We start from the raw sequence: 18283 nt of genomic DNA, 5'->3' as shown, positions 1-18283 counted from the left end.
TTTTTTTTTCTTTTCTCCTTTTTTTTTTTTTTTTTTTTTTTTCTTCTGTCTTTTCAGCATCATTGATAAAGATTTTCGCTGGATTTTAGCCTGTTTTGAAACTTTAGTGACTTTAAAGTAGAACTTAGCGTCAAACGATAGCAAAAATTTTAAGTTGAATCTAGATTTAATTTCAGAGGTGAAACCATACGTTTGGATAATAATTACTATGATGTCAAATTGAACTATCTAAGATACATTTATTACACAGGGCGTCTCGAATTTCTGTGTGTTCCACAAGTGAAATTAAAATTAAGATCACGACATTAAGTTCGTTTATTATAGAAATACTAATTACTAAAAATATAAGTGTTTCACTTGCCGATTTAATTTACGTGTATTTTTGTTTTATATTAATAAGATATATTATATTAAAGAATCATATAAAATTTTAATTTATTTAAAATTGTTTAATGTGTTTATAATATATATAAAATTTTATATACTTTAATATATTATATTAAAGAATTATATAAAATTTTAATGTATTTAAAATTATTTAATATGTTTATAATATATATAAAATTCTATATACTTTAATATGTTATATTAAAGAATTATATAAAATTTTAATGTATTTAAAATTATTTAATATGTTTTATAATATATATAAAATTTTATATACTTTAATATATTATATTAAAGAATTATATAAAATTTTATTTTATATTAATAAGACTATATTATACTAAAGAAGATAATGAGAGTCACTTTTTACACCTTGATGTAAATAATAGTTTTTTACTCGACTATTCTTTATATTATTCAGCTAATCGAGACCATGGTAGATCTAATTACCTAATCTACGTAAAAATGAAAATTTTTAATGATCTTCGAGGCGTTCAAATGTTCAATAATTGTTTTCGACAATGAAAATGTCAATGATTTTCCACATTGATGCATTATACGAAAGCATCTTTGCAAAAAAGAAACTCGAGATTTGCGTGACGGAGGTTTTCGCGCTTTAAAAAAATGAGAAAATTTAGATTTTTCAGATTTTTTTCCTCCGATGCTCGATATGGCTAGCTAATTCGATCATTTGGCCATTTGGCTGGCCTTCGACACGAACTCGACGAAATTCACCCTTCGGCGAAAGGTTCGTTAGTTAACCGTGTTAAAAAATAGCTGCCAAAGTCCTTCGGGCGGCGTACTTGATGCGATGTCCTGTAGGATAACCTGTTGCCCCGTTTATCGTTTTACGCGCCGCGCGAAAATTTCATTACCGCGCTGATGCATCCGCCAGACGATAATTAAACGATAATTAATTCACCCTCCGGAAGGTCCGAGCCATCCATAGGCCATCGTGTTTCCCGTTATCAAGAATTCGACTCGAGTTTCTCATTAACCAACCACGATAGATAGATCGGATGACGACATCGAACTGCGAGTTTCTTTCTAATTAATTAATTCTTCGACGGTTCTAACCTTTAATCGGAGTCAATAATTGGTCGTCGGGTAATGTCATTAAAGGGGTCATATTTATTTTTCACAGACCGAGTTTGCAAAGAGAAATTTTCAACAATTTGAAGAAATTTAAAGATCTCGATCATTGAATATTTCTAGAATGGCTTGAAGTTGAAATACGAGACTTAAATTCTTAGAAACGTAAGTGCAACTCCAACTGGTCATTGGAAAACGCTAAATGGGATTATATTTATTTTTCTCGGTCCAAGTTTGGAAAGAGGAGAAAAGAAATTTTCAACAATTTGAAGAAATTTAAAGATCTCGAATACTGAATATTTCTAGGATGGCTTGAAGTTGAAATACGAGACTTGAATTGTCCAAAATGTAAATACAACACTAATTCACTATTCAAGGATAACAAATGGTCCCTAACTTGAATATTAACAATGATTAATTGCATAAAGTATTAATAATGGCAATCTAAACTTTGGAGTATCAACAATGGTAACTTAAACCTAACTTAAACTTGGAGTATCAACAACGAGCTACAAAATTTACAAAAGAATAAATTAAAATTCCATCAACAATGGCTCTAAATTGAAATACGAGGTTTACATTCTCAACAACATAAGTGCAATTCTAACTGATCATTCAGGAACAATAAATGGTCCCATATAAAACTTGGAGTGTTAACAAGGAGCTACAAAATTGACAAAAGAATAAATTAAAATTCCATCATCTTCAAAAATGGCTCTAAATTGAAATACGAAGCTTAAATTCTCAGTAACATAAGTGCCACTCTAACTGATCATTCAGGAACAACAAACGGTCCCATATAAAACTTGGAGTGTTAACAACGAGCTACAAAATTGACAAAAGAATAAATTAAAATTCCATCACCTTCAAAAATGGCTCTAAATTGAAATACGAAGCTTAAATTCTCAATAACATAAGTGCAACTCTAACTGATCATTCAGAAACAACAAATGGTCCCATATAAAACTTGGAGTGTTAACAAGGAGCTACAAAATGGATAAGAAAAAATAAACTGAAAAGAATTTTAACTGCACCGCTTCGAAAGAAGGAATAACTCGTCAGTTTCTCGATCTGTGACGATAATGAAACGAACGATGGGATCGACGACGATCCGTCGAGAAGAGAATCGAACAAGAGAAGTGAACGAGAGATAAACACATAGGAGGAGGAGGAGGAGGAGGAGAGAGGAGGAGAGACCGCGAGCAGCGTCGGGTCAGTTGCAATTACTGGAGCTAGACGGCTCGACTGGTAGGCACAAGTCAATTGTTAAATCGCCAAGGGGCCACGAATCGCTTCGAGCCGGATCCGTGCTCGCTTTGTGCTCGCATTATCTCGGTCATATCCTCTTTTCCGTCCGCGGCTACATAGTAGTATCGACTGACGACTCTCCGGGCCGCTGCTGCTAGCTGGAATCGTTCCAGTGACACACACGCACGTGCATGCATTCACACACCGACATATGCATTACACACGCGCAGAAATATTGATCGTTACGACGATGGAAAAGTAATTGTCGGGAGATTTCTGATCCCGTTCTAGTTCGCGTGGACGCGTGGCCTGCCTCTCGGCCTGCACCGAGTTTGTTCGTTTCACATCCGTACGAACAAATATTAAATCTCGTTTCGTTCCTCTTGGTGCAGCTCGCTCGTGCAACTTGTTTCCCTTGTTGTCTACGGAAATGACAAGATTGGAAGGAAGGAAGGAAGGATTTATTGTGATCAACGAAACGAGTCGATACAAACGTGTGTTGCAGATTTTTGCAATGGACAGTTTTTGCACTGTTTCAAGTCCTTATACTCATCTGTTCATCTATCTTTGAGTCTCTAGGTTTCTGACTGAAGAGAAATCTTAAAGTTTCGAATGTCTAAACTTTTAGTTTGGTTAGAGTTACTATTGTAGTTAAAGTTACTGGTCGGAGTCTCAGATAGTTCAAGGAACCTTCAAACTCATAAATTTCTTGCCTCCTGCCTAAAAGATCTTGCCTAAACTGTTAAATTCCGAGATTTTCAAATTCCTAAATTCCTAAATTTCTGAATTCTTAAGTTTCTAAATTGATGAATTCTTAAATTCCTGAATTCCTAAACTCTTAAGCTTCTTAAATAAATAATATAAATAAATTCTTAAATTCTTAAATTTCTGTACCTCTAAGCTCCTAAATTCCTAAACTCTTGAACTTTCTGCATTGCTACATTCCTAAATTTCTAAATCCCTGGATTCCTAAATTTCCTAAATCCTGAAATCCCTGAATCTCCGAAAATTACAAAAGTCCACAATCTAATTGAAACTAATTAAGACACTACAAACTTCTGCAAAAAAAAAAAGAAAAAAAAGAAACTAATAATCGATCAATTCATGCTGAAATTACATCTACGATCGTTTGCAACGAGTATGCCTTTCTGAACGAGCTAACTATACCAACATCCAAGGTTCAACTATAATGAAGAGCAAGTTTGGAATGTGTAATTGGTTCGACTGTCAAACTTTGGGAAACACGAGCGTCGAATCGTCACCGATAGTGGTGTTTACGTGTTGAGATCGGGCTAATCGCGGCGTTTGTATTGAGGCCTGGCTGTGAATGACAGCCAGATCCATTAATCAGCGTAAATTCGATCAGAAGTCACGAAACGACCCTCCTTCTGTTCCAACCCTCTCTTCAACTCTGAGCGTGTCACAATCACATGTTCAAAGATCGAAATCAACGAATCAACGAATTATCGAATACAACGAATCAACGAATTATTGAATGCAACGAATTATTTAATTAAAATATGCTGGTTGAAATTGACCGTGGAACTGATATTAGTTTTCGTTTATCGATGTATCTAAAAGTTCAAGAAAATGTCGAGTCTTTTTTTTTTTTCTATACTTATCCAAACTTTTTAACAGCCGAAAAGGTGCCCGTAATCACCAGAAATGCTATAATTGAAAAACGACGAATTCTCAAAGATGCAAGTTACTTACAGAGACAAATTACTTTTATTGCAGCAAGTTTTTAATTTCTCGAGATATTTATAATGAAGTTAAACATGTCTTTTGTTTCTATTTTTATTGAGATTTCTTGAACTGCAATTGAAATGTGAATTGGAACCATTTGGAAGTTGTATTTAGATTTAGAAATTATTGAATAATTGATTGTTTATAGTTTCGAGAGGAAAAGCGTAATATTGTTGAATCTTTCCTCTTTTATCATCGTAGAAATTGTTTGACTACATCGATAAATAGCGAAAAATGTTCGGTTGAAATTAATCAAAAAGTTATTTCCTATAAAAATATCTATCAGGAAGAACGTAAATCTATTAAAATTATATTTTCCTCGTTAATTGTTCATTCGTATTTTGAATCGAGTTTAATCTAATGACTGAGAAATTGAATAAAAAAAATTGCCAATATTTGACAACGTCGCTAATAATTTACCACATAGATGGATAATAACAGAGAATTTTGAATACGATTGACAGAATGTACAGAGTGATGAATTGTGCAATTCAAATAGTTACCGGTATATACAGAATCAGAAATTTCCAGTTCCATTTCGCGAAATTACTAGAAAATAATCAACTACGACCGGATAGATCTGCATTGCGTTGGTTTATCAATATGCCCGCACTCGAGCGTAATGAAACGTCGTTATTGATTATTGGTAATCCAATCAGCGGCATTATTCGCCAGCATGTCAATTAAATATTAATCAACCCGAAGTTAGAAAGAGACACTTAATACCTCGGACAATTTTAACGAATCGTTCTGTCGTTTCGAAGACTTTTTCTCCTGAGATTTCCCACTCGATGCGGTCGTAAAGAGAGAAGTGTTGAACGACTTTCTTAACTTGGCTAAATTCTTTGGATAATCGAAGTACGAAAACTAAATTTCAGCCATTCTATTCGAAACATTTCCCAGTACCTTTATATTGCAATCTTAAACTGTAATCTGAACCAAACAGTGAAATATTCTCCTTCTTTAAAATACCAAATCAAAGAAATTCGAACGTCGAGTACTGAAAAATCGCAGTGAAACGAAACCGAAGACAATCGAATTTGAATAATTCTGTTTGGGGGGAAGATTGGACAGAATTTTCGAACGCGAGGAAACAGGAATCGAAACAAAGGGTGGAAGACAACGCTGGAATCGTACCGTTCAATTTTCGTACAGCAGTCACGCTTCGTACATTTCTGGTAGACGAGCTTGCTTCGTCGAAGTTCGCCTGAATATTTGGGCAACGAGCAAGAGTATGTCAACAAAATTTGATGAGGCAAACTGCGACGTTCGCAGCCTGACGACCAGAAAACGTGGCCACATTCCGGAAATCAATAACACCGGGACAATTAAAAACTAAGCCAAGAGATAGTGATAGCGCATCCTCTCTGACAATACAACTTGGAATTGATTCAGAAAACAAAAAGAGAGAGAAAAACGAACGTTATCAACCTTCTCTGTCTTTTTTTTTTTTCTAAAAGGCTGCCACACAAATTGGTCAAAGGAACACGATGGCACTCACCTTTCACAGTCATGTTATCCCCGAGCTTCATTTCGGTGCTCACTGTTCCGGATGGTCCCACAGTTGGTCCAGCTGATTGGTCGTCAATCGAATTCTTTTTATATCGTTCGATGGCAACGCGAACGACCTCTTTCGCAATAAACGGTTACTCTTCCCCCTCCCTTTCTCTCTTACAAATGGTAAAATCACAGGTATCTATCCAATCACTATGAATCTCTCTCTAGGCGGTCCCTTTTTTCCACCGGCGAGCTTTTTTCGCCGTCGTTAAGCGACCAGCTAACGTGTCGGCGATCACACGTCTTACCCACGGCATGATTTACGTGGGTCGTTCCGCGGTTGGACAGTCGAATTATCAAACGCCCCAACATTCCAACAGCTTGCCGACACACGTGCCAATCGATAGATCGTTAGTACCTTCGATCACGAGCCTCGTTGATCGCGAACCTTTTGCTTCTTGCAAGGACATGATAAATTCTTCGAAATGGCGAACCTTCAGCATTGATTTTGTCTTGGTGGATTCACTGGTGGATCCTTGGTTTGTTTTCTCGAGTAGGATTGAAGGTTTATTTCAGGGAAACCTGGTGGAAACCTTCATCTTGGATCTGTAACGAAAAGGAAGAGTTGTATGATGAAGAGTTGTTTAAGTATCCAATTTTAGATTTCTAGGTAATTTTTCTACTATAATCAAGTGTTTCAATTAAAACATATATATATATATAATATTGTCTCTTTATACATTTCTCATCGATGAATATCCGGAGAAACTGGGCCACAGGAATTCAATGATCCTTCGGCTCGACCAAAGAGCACGGAATCATAATCCAAAAGCTTTGTTCCAAAGGAATTCTCGGAATTTAGTTCGTTCGCCATATATATATCTCGAAGGGATAAGGCGAATCTGTTCAGCTTTACGTCAGAATGACGTAATTTGTTGAGTATCAGGTGAAATTGAATATATGTACGATGAAACAAATGCTACGACGTCTTGAATTTTCGTCAACTAAACCTAATATTCAAAGGAATTAATCTTTATAGCTATTCAACTATGATATACCATAGACGAGGTATATGAAAGCCAAGATACTTAATGAGACGTGGTGTCACACGTTCTGAAATACCAACATGGTCACGAATCACTCATGTTTAGCACACTCTATATTTAAAGAACGGCGAATTGAAAAATTACAAGCAAAACGATCGTGCAGCGATTACTATAGAGAAATGTTTGAAATTTTCTATAGTGTACGTAGTAAATTATTTCGTGGAATAACGGATTTTGTTAATGTATCGTTCGTTTTCTTTCTTCTATTCGCTGTAGGTCATAAATAAAAGCCAAGACACAGCACCTGCATTTCAGGAGAAACGGCCGCGACAATTCCGCGCGCGTCCCCATTCGAAAATAACGTTATCCTTCAGGATTAAGTTCCGACGCGCTGTAACAGCAGCGCCTCTTATTCACCTTCGCCATCCTCCATTATATAGTTCCGATATCTTGACACGTTTTTCGTATTCCGCGCACGTTTCAAGTTGTTCGAAAAATTTCGACGAGCCTCGGTTAAAAGGGCAGGACAATTTGACGAGCCCAAAAATTACGAATACTTTAACCCTTTAGGAGGGCTAGTAAAAAAAAAAAGAAAGATTACCACGAGTAAACATCGTAGAAAAAATTGTCTGACGTTAATTGCGAAAAGAATTTGAAGCGAAAAGTAACTACGATTGTGGATGAGATGATTTTGAAATTAAACAATTACAGACTTGCTAGGAAATAAACTAGTCGTGCCCTTGATAGAGTAATTTAGCTAATCCAATTAGAAAGGGGGGCTCGAAACACTCGACCTTCAGGTGGCGAGCGCATATCCGGTGGAGACTTATCGAACCACGGCCGAGTATGCACGGATCAAAACTATTAGCCTCGAGGACCCTCCAACATCGTGTTCGGTGATTCTTTTTTTTTTTTTTTTCTTCCTTTGTCCTTAGACTCTGGCAGGAAGTACAGTCACCCTTGACAAAACGAGATTATATCGTGGTAAATCGATGGACAGATACACACGCGATGCTTGCGTCAAACGATCGGCCTTTGCACGGTTTTCTCCTCCTTTTGTTTTGACATTTGCCATCGGCAAATGAGTGCACCGAATGACGTAATTCATTGATAATTGAACGGAATTCGATCGACTGCCCCCCTGTAGAGCGTCATGCCGATTACGTTCGCCCATTTGTCGTCTTATTTTTATTATTTCATCTCCGACGATCGAACGGAGATCGCATCTCTGAATTAAAACAGCTGTAAGTACAGCTGACGAAACTCGACGTTTCTATTTTCGATCGTTCGTGGAATAGGTTAGGGGTTGAGTTTGAAGGATGTTTCGCAGAGCCAAGTGGTTATGCCTGGTACGATCTTCGAGTAACAAATAAACTTAACTATTGGGAATGAACGAGCGCAACCGAAAGGTATGATGAAATTTACTTTGTAGAAAATAAATACAGGTAGATAAAAATCAGCTCCAACATTTTTGCGCGAGGAATTCGTATTTGTGTCGTTTAAGTATTGGAATTTCGAGGACAGGAGGAGAAATTTGAAATATTATGAGGAATCGTGAAGATCATACCGTGTATATTTGTACATTTGTAAATTGAATGTAGGAAATAAAATTTTGGATATTTTTCATCAAATTCCAAAAAGAATGAGTGCAACTTTATCGTAAATTAATTTCGAAATGGAAACGCTCCTACTTTTTATTACTATTCTTTTGCAATGATCTCGCTTCTTTTAAGATAGTAGATAAAAAATTTTTCAGTTTAATTTTTAAAAGTTTTATCAAAACGTACATCTGTTAAAAAAGAGATATAATTTTTTAATAAAAGGTTTTTTGTTTCGAAGCACTCTAAAACAACGATAAAAACTGACCTTTTGATTTCATTTTTGTAAACTCCGTTACCTCCCATGAAATCGCAGATTTGTGAGGAAAAGAAGAAAATGCAACCCTCGCCTACGTATAAAAACCAACGCTCGCAGTTTTAAAAATTGATCCTCTAAAATTCTTCTCATCTGAAAGAAAAATTGGCATCAACGATCCGTCCAGTAAATTCCTGCTGAAACAATTTCTCTCTCTTTTTCCATTTCGGAGAATACGTAGTCAGTCGGTTCCCTCAAAACCAACGAAAATAGAAATCCATAAAGACATCGTGTCATCGATCAATCGCTACGGTTTTATTACAAATCGAAACAAAAGAAAGAGCACGGTGAAGAAGAAACACGGAAGATCTTTGAGACGAATGAGTTGCTCCCTTTCGAAGCAACTTCCTTGTAATATCTGTTGGCGAGACAATCCCGACTATAAACAACAATTACATAAACAAATGTCGAGTTATTACAGCAGAAAATTGGTGAAATACTATCTACGCGAGAAAATTGTAGAAAATCTGAGAGAGAAACTCTTCCCTGTGATTTTCGTATCTAGAACATCAGGTATATTTTCATTTTGAACAACTCCTTAGTTTTTCAAATCAACGTGAAAATATGATGATTGTTGAAAGAAACGTTTTATACAAATGCTTGCATCATTTTGGTGCGATGTGATAGATTTGTGAATGGTTCTTGTTTTGTTTAATTCTGTTTTCTCTTATTCTCTTTGATCGCAATTATAAGATTTTCAATACTTGACCACGAAAGTCGCGAAAGTATTTGTGCGACTGATGCGAGTAAAAACTTCCGACATTTAATCAATTAGCTTTACTTAAATTTAGAAGAAAATTAGCTTTAATTCAAAGTATATTATCATTTACAAGAATGTTGAATTTTATGTTATAAAATAATATCGATCGTTCAATGTCAGTAAGCGATATAGGATTCGTTATCTTTAAAGAAAATGTAAAAGAATCGTAACCGCTCTTAGCTTCAATAATTTGCGCTCATAATAAACTTGTCCCCCTGGCGGGCGCGAGTTTAACTAACCAAATTCGAAGGGTCAGAAAAACGCGCGCTTTTCGTCAGCCGCCATATTGCCTACATTTTCAAATCAAACTGGCAACACATAATCCTTACGTTTCCGCGTCGATATAACAGCATCGTCTGTTCTTATTAACATCAACACGGTGCTTGAGGCACGTGGCAAGATATTCCGACAGAATAATAACAAACACATAGCCAAATATAAAATCAAACGTGTTCGCTTACCAATTGCGATACGCTTCGGTGTCGCGCACACTGTTTTCCTTTTATTCTTCTTTCCACTGGATCAACGAGACCAGTCCCTTCTTCTCTCTTTCTTCGGTCAAAAAGGAAGCGAATCACGTTTAAAAAGCACGGTCGATCAATCGAAGTCTCTGTTCCAACGAAACATCAAACGAACAAAACACACGCGATCGCGGAGAAACTTCCAGTTAAAATATCAAAGTAACGTCAAAGAAACGTCGAAGTATCGGTTTCCATGGAGCGTAGCACGATTACGATCGAGTTGAGTTACGTTTCGTTTCGCGATTATTGGTAAACACGTTGTTTGCATCGACAACCACAACAACGAACGTTACTCCGTCAATGGACGAGCCTCGACTGCTGCTCCAAAGCGAGAGTCGCTTTGCTCTACCCCCACTTCCGCGCGCTTCCCCCACCCTAAAGACACGCTGTTTAATATATACATATATAAGAGAAGCTTGAATTTGTTCAATCCCTTTGAACTTTGAAAAGATGATGAAAACTTGTACACTGATGAGCAACGTAGAATTTTATTTCCTTTTCATTTGTTCGATGTCTTGATTTGTGATTTCTTTGACAATTCATTGAAACCACACAGTTACGATAGTGCGAAAGTATACGAAATTTTGTAAGACACTTTTGACGAATATTTTACGCGTGTTGATGCAGCACTTAAATTTTATTAGCAAGATATATATGCTTATATTTTATATGACTTGTTACAGTTAATAATAAATAATATTGTCAAACTATTTTGTATTTGTTGCAGCTATGAAGTTTAACGATAAAATACTTTAGTGAAAAATGAGATATTATGACGTATACATGTAAGTCAATCTCAGTCTTGAAAATTATAAAATTCAATTTATGATTTCAACAAACTCTTCCTGACAAGAGATAACTTATAGTGATCAATCTGACGTTCCCTACGTAGTAAGTTGCTTTTGAGTTTTAAAAAGACAACCAGTTTAGATTAAGAGTACTAATTAGACGGCGAATAAAGATATTAAGCTAAGTTGTAAAATAAACCATGCGATCTGCTTGCGACGCGTTTAACTGATTATGCAGACTCTCACTATTCGTTTTAATGAACTTTTAGTTTATCTTAGGTTTCTTCTTTACGAAAATCCACTTCATTCCAATAAGTTTGCTGCAGTGAACTAACCATTTGGAATATTTGAAAGAGATAGCAAGTTTTCACTTTTTAACTGAACTTAGTAACTGAGTGACTGACGACGGCCAATTGGCTTTTCGTGTAATAGTATATCAAAGTTATATCTGGTACAAAAATTATAAGAAATAATTCACGAATTATTACAAGAATAATTGTGAGAAAATTAGTTCATCGATAGACAAATATATTCAAATAATACGAAACGACAATATGTTCACGCACAAGATTGAAAACAGCCAAACAAAAAAAAAAAAAAAAAGGAAAAATTTCATTTTTAGAAAATAAAATTACGCGTGACAAAAGGAAAGAAGAATAATATTTTGAAGAAACTGGGTGACTCACGTCCGTCGACTAACAGATTCGGACGCAATGCAAAAGATGGCTCGAGGTTTCGAACAAGCGAAACACGTATAATTTGGTAATAGCAGCGTTATCTAGGAGGTATGAGGGTACCGCTATTCGATAAGAGGAGTCCTATCTGCGGAAAGCGCTATATATTGAGACTCGTGGTTTGCGGAAACGTCCCACGCAGTTGCATTTCAATTATTGCTTCTCGTGGATACTTTGCCAAACTCTCTCAAACGTGAACGTCTCTTCTTCCTCGACGTAAGGAGGAAGGAAGGGGCTTGGAAAATTATTTAGCGCAATTGATTTTCGAAATTGCTCCTGCAATTTTAGTAGTAAGACACGTCGAAGATTAGTTCCTTTCTTTAGAAGAAATTACGCATACGTGAAATTATTTCTGCGGTGCACTGTTATTACTTCTCATTTTAAAGGGTTTAATATTTATTTAAAAATTATTTTTTTATTTATTTCACTATTTAAAGGGTTTAATATTTATTTAAAAATTATTTTTTTATTTATTTTACTATTTAAAGGGTTTAATATTTATTTGAAAATTTTTTTATCTATTTTACTATTTAAAGGGTTCAATATTTATCTAAAAATTATTTTTTTATTTATTTCACTATTTAAAGGATTTAATATTTATTTAAAAATTATTTTTTTATTTATTTTACTATTTAAAGGGTTTAATATTTATTTAAAAATTTTTTTATTTATTTTACTATTTAAAGGGTTTAATATTTATCTAAAAATTATTTTTTTATTTATTTTACCATTTAAAAATTATTTTTTTATTTATTTTAATATTTATTTTACTTGCTTCAACTTACCACAAGTCCTTATAACAATTAGCATAAAAGTCGTCGTCAGGACTTTTCGCCATTCGAATATGCAACTCAAAATATCCTATATTTGCAATTATTGAAAATTTTTATCTTAGTAACGAGACATGTATCGATCACTTTCTCAAGATAAAACCATCTACAAAAATTCGAATGCTATCAAACATTCATGCTGCAACTGTGCAATCTCAATTAATTGCAATTGGTCCGAAAGAAATTGCAAATCGACACGTACAAGCAAATAGGAAAGAAACAAATTCCACGTTGCTCGTCGACGTTCGAATTTTACCCCCTCCCCCTACACCCCCATTTTCGAAATCCCGAGGGATAGGACAAACTTCTGACGAAGCTTCTCTCTCTCTTATACATATGTATTAAGCTGTATGCCTTTGGGGTGGGGGTGGCGCGCTGCTGCAAGTGGGGATAGAGGAAAACGATTCTCGCTTCGGAGCGGCAGTCGAGGCTCGTCGATCGACGGAGCAACTTTCATTTGTCCGCGATCGTCCATACAGACGCGCGACAAACAACGTGTGCGGCCAATAAATCGAAGAAACGTAAACGCAGCGTAAACTCGAATCGCGATCGGTTTGCCACGGCTCCGTGAAGACCGGTGCTTCGACATTACGTTTCAACTGCAAGTTTCACCCGCGACCGAGTCCGCGTGTGTTCCGTTCGTTTGATGTTTCGTCGGGACAGAGAACTTCGATTAATCGACCGTGCTTTTTAAACGTGACTCGCTTCCTTTTTCGTCCGAAGAAGAAGAGAAAGACGAGGACTGGCCTCGCTTGGTCCAGCGGGAAGCAGCGTGGCGCGACTCCGAAGCGTATCGCAATTGGTAAGCGAGCACGTTTTCTCTTTATAGTTCGAGCTGTTTGTTATCATTCCGCCCGGAACATCGTGCTACGTTGCATCTAGCGTTTGTTTTAATAAGAACGGCCGATGCTGTTCACATCGCGGCGGGAACGTGAGAATTATGCGCGATGATTTGAAGAAAAGGTAGGCAAACGATGACGATTGAAAGTTTCGCTGGTTCTTTTTCCCGGTTCCTTTCGAATTTGGCCCGCCAACGATTTTTTATTTACGTGGAAAAATTTGACCAAAGCTTGCACAATTTTTCAACGCAAAATGGTTGGTTAAAGTAAAGTTTAAATTTGCACCATTGTTTCTGAATAACTTTGTAAGAAAATCTTCTCCTGTGTCGCAGAAGAAGTCTGTGTTTTGTAATGTTCGATCGGGTACACGAGATTTCTAGTGAAAAGAGATTTTCAGTATGGCAAGAAGGAAAAGAAAACGTGTCACAATATTTCAGCGAAAAGCTTTCTGATTTTTAGTTACGCGAGTAATGCGTAAAGGTAACGATTTAATAATTTAAAACATAGAGAATAAATAAATGAATAGTGAAAATTTAGATTTTCTTTTTTTTCCTTTTGAAAAGGAAAGGTCACGTCCGTTTTATTTGTTTTCCACCACTTTCGTTTATTTCCACTCGCTTCGAAGATTTTTATATAAATGTATCGTGAAAATGTAGAATGTATATCGTAAATAGCCGTATGTGCCGTGAATATTTAAAGGGCAAAGTAAATTATTCTAGATCCTAACCGACAAATATAAACGTCAATATAAAGCTCTTGCATCGCGATAAAATCTGAGAGCTAAAAGAAACGTCTAATAAAATTTATCCAAAGATAAATAATCCGTTTTCGTCGTGTATCAGGGAAGAATGTTGGTTTAATTAAAACTTTCGTTCAAGTGAACTAACCCGATAAAATACGAGGGGAAACCTAATCGACAATAAACTCAATGAACGTGCAGCTCTGCTGAAAAATTTAAACAACTCATCGAAACGGCTTCTCGTCGATTCTTCGTCGGTTCGATCACGTAAACATGGAATTTCTTTTCCAAGGGGGACGACACGTTGCTTCCAGAAACAAAATTCCCACCGGAAATAAACTTCCCTCTTCGAATATCCGTCGGGGTTGATTAAAAACGCACAAAACGAGACTCAAGCTTTTTTTGCACAAAGAATTTCGACGTCGAGTCGAGGTGGGCGTACGTGCAACTTCCTTCACGATCGATCAACGACGTGTTTAATGTCATCGTGCGCCCATTTCGAAAATGGACGTTTTCGTTCCTTCGTGCTGTTTAAATATCTGAACTCGATTCCTCCGACATCGGTGAATCGGGGCGTTAAGCGATTTAAATTCTCGTCGAGAATTGACGAACATTTTTAGCGTAAAGTATAGAAAACCGTAAAGCTAGAAAAGTATTTTTAGCGTAGAAGATTCTGTCCCTTTATTCCAATTCTGAGAAAAAAGGAACGACAGAGAGTGAAAAAGAATTTTCAATTTTCATTCTCGAGAGTCTCTGACATTTTCGGTTTTCTGTTCTAAAAGTTTTGAATAATTATTAATTATTTGTCGCGGACAAAGTGTTTTAAACTATTTCAGTTGCAGATTATTTTAGATAATCTTATCTAAATTATTCCGCAATTTTCATCCTACCTTGAAGACTAATTTTAAATTTCTCGACTTTTTGTTTACGTTTTAAAACGAAACACGCGGATTTTATATATATAATATTATATATTTTAATATTGCTACATATTATTATATTTTAATATTATTATATATTATTTAATAATATAATATTATTATATTTTAATATTATTATTATTGTAGGATTTTATATATATAATATTATGTATTTTAATATTATTATATATTATTTTAATAATATAATATTATTATATTTTAATATTATTATTATTATAGGATTTTATATACATAATATTATATATTTTAATATTATTATATATTATTTTAATAATTTAACGAAATTATTTCCAACCATTATTTGCTCTGAACTCGCGTTTTTTGTTGCTCCGAGACAATAGTTTCCAATTTTATAAAAATTCTCGGAATGAGAAAATATACGAACTCATAAATTCATAAATCAGAGATTTCAGCTGTAACTACGGTGCAAATCTAAAGATTCTAGATTTCAAATTCATTCTACAATCTTTTATTCCGTGCGAATATCGCGAAATGTATTTCAGCGTTAAATAAATTAAAATAAATTAAAATAAATTTAAAAGGCCAATCCTTTGCTAAATTTGAGAGAATAACTGCTTAGCATTCTTTAGTAAGACTTCGATGTAAAAAATAATCTACCTAAAAAATGAGGCAAGAAAATCAATTATTTCGGTAAATGGAAATGATAATTCCTCCTTTCTTTTGGCATTTACGCTTTTCTATTATTCAAACACCACAATTTTCATCCGTTTCATCCCTTCTTGTTGTACTGCGAGATTGTGATATCGGGGAGATAATGAAGCTCATTGTGGATGGAGGAAACGAACGAATAGACATGTAATTTGAAGCCAACGGAGGATTCTCTTTTTTCATCGTTTTTTAAACATTTTCAAGATTTTAATTCGATTACGATAATGTGTAGACTCTGTCTATACTAACGTATGTATACACGGTTCTCGATTGAATATACACTTTCTCTCTTGAAAATTCTTCGAATCCTTTCAGACTGTTTCAAATCAAGTTGTCTAAGAAAGAGATAAAAACCATAAAGATTATTCTTATAAATAAAAAATTCATACATTCTGATTAAAAAAAAAAAATATAAAGAAATAATCTTTTACGATATTCTAAATTAAATCCTGAGACCCAATTCTGATTCACCTTCAATTAAATCGAAAGGAATTCGATTGGAATCGATTAATAATCTAATAAAGAAAATGTAGGCGTATCTCGGCCCTCTTCGTGAAATTAATTCTCAGTCGGGCGGAGGTATTTAAAATTCCTCGAATTTCCCCGAAACCTCAATATTAGTTTAACCACTTTGTAATTATCTCGCAATTATGAGAGAAAATTCTCTGCTCGTGATATTTAAAATTCCTCCGAACGTCGAAGATCAACCCAACCGAAATTGCGCCTCAAAATAAACGACAGCGTTATAACGTTAACCTCGACCATTTTAAACGGGCTGGGAAAGAAAAAAAAAAAAAAAGAAATTAACAAGAAGAAGGAAATTCGTTTCATGCTGGATATCTGGACGATGGAAATCTGGAATGTTCGCTTTCACGAAGGTTATCGCGTTCAAGAAGCGGAAGTGTCTCGCGTGAACCACAGGTCTATCGTTTGATTATTGCTAACGCATAGCGTGAATGCGGACAAGTTGCTCGACATAGAATATTCTTTCCTTTTTATATACATGTACACATATATACATATATATATATATATATATATATATATATATATATATATATATATATATATATATATATATATATATATATATATCAATACACAGTAGATTAAGCTTGACCCTCGAAATTATTTTTATCTGCGTTTAGCGTGACCGAAGGGTATAAGTCGTGGTCGAAAGGAGCGGCGATTTCCTATCCGCGATCTTCGACCGCGAATTATCGTTCTTCGACAGACATTTTCTTTTTTTTTTTTTTGTTTCCTTTCAGACACGCTACGTCCAGACTTTCGGATAACGTGCAGATAGATCCGCGTCGCGGTGAAACTTTCAGAGTTACACGAGCATTTAGCTGATTCAAAGTCAGTTTGACGAGCGATAAAATTTCTTTTACCTTTTTTTTTTTTTATCAACTGAACCGCTATTTTCGAAATGTCAAAAGACTCAAGCAGGTAAACGATACTTTTAACGTTTTATATCTTAATCGAAATTAAGTTGTACGTGGCTTTCGAAAAATTCTTTTGGATAAAATAGAAAATGTTTTCTTACGCTCTGAGCTCGTGGCGACTGATCGATGACACGATATTTTTGTGTTTTCATTTCCGTTGGTTTTGAGGGAACCGAGTGACCACACATTTCTCGGAATGGAGAAATTGTTTCAGCTGGAATTTATTGGACGGATACTAATTTTTCTTCCGGATGAAGGGAATCTGAGAGGATCAATTTTTGAAATTACAAGCGTTGGTTTTTATACGTAGGCGAGGCTTGCATTTTCTTCTGTTCCTCACAAATCTGCGATTTCATGGGAGGTAACGGTAGTGTAGAAAAATGAAATCAAAAGGTCAGCTTTTATCGTTGTTTTAGAGTGCTTCGAAACAAAAAACCTTTTATTAAAAAATTATATCTCTTTTTTAACAGATGTACGTTTTGATAAAACTTTTAAAAATTAAACTGAAAAATTTTTTATCTACTATCTTAAAAGAAGTGAGATCATTGCAAAAGAATAGTAATAAAGAGTAGAAGCGTTTCCATTTCGAAATTAATTTACGATAAAGTTGCACTCATTCTTTTTAGAATTTGATGAAAAATATCCAAAATTTTATTTCCTACATTCAATTTACAAATGTACAAATATACACGGTATGATCTTCACGATTCCTCATAATATTTCAAATTTCTCCTCCTGTCCTCGAAATTCCAATACTTAAACGACACAAATACGAATTCCTCGGGCAAAAATGTTGGAGCTGATTTTTATCTACCTGTATTTATTTTCTACAAAGTAAATTTCATCATACCTTTCGGTTACGCTCGTTCATTCCCAATAGTTAAGTTTATTTGTTACTCGAAGATCGTACCAGGCATAACCACTTGGCTCTGCGAAACATCCTTCAAACTCAACCCCTAACCTATTCCACGAACGATCGAAAATAGAAACGTCGAGTTTCGTCAGCTGTACTTACAGCTGTTTTAATTCAGAGATGCGATCTCCGTTCGATCGTCGGAGATGAAATAATAAAAATAAGACGACAAAT

General features: G+C 35.1%; 1 long non-coding RNA gene across 1 annotated transcript in view; it reads right to left on the bottom strand.

The window, feature by feature from the left end:
• LOC122535636 overlaps positions 1 to 10540 on the bottom strand; it is a 15847-nt gene extending 5307 nt beyond the window's left edge. Inside the window, exons 1-2 of the long non-coding RNA XR_006308225.1 lie at positions 10152 to 10540; positions 5975 to 6576 (exon numbers count right to left, since the gene is read on the bottom strand). This is a non-coding gene — a long non-coding RNA (uncharacterized LOC122535636). The remainder of the gene's footprint in view (positions 1 to 5974; positions 6577 to 10151) is intronic.
• Positions 10541 to 18283: the final 7743 nt, after the last annotated feature.

This window comes from Frieseomelitta varia, unplaced genomic scaffold (assembly GCF_011392965.1).
Source record: "Frieseomelitta varia isolate USP_RPSP 00005682 unplaced genomic scaffold, Fvar_1.2 scaffold_750, whole genome shotgun sequence".
Lineage (NCBI taxonomy): Eukaryota > Metazoa > Arthropoda > Insecta > Hymenoptera > Apidae > Frieseomelitta > Frieseomelitta varia.
Note: the sequence above shows the minus strand (reverse complement) of the source record. Positions and strands in the feature narration are given on the sequence as shown.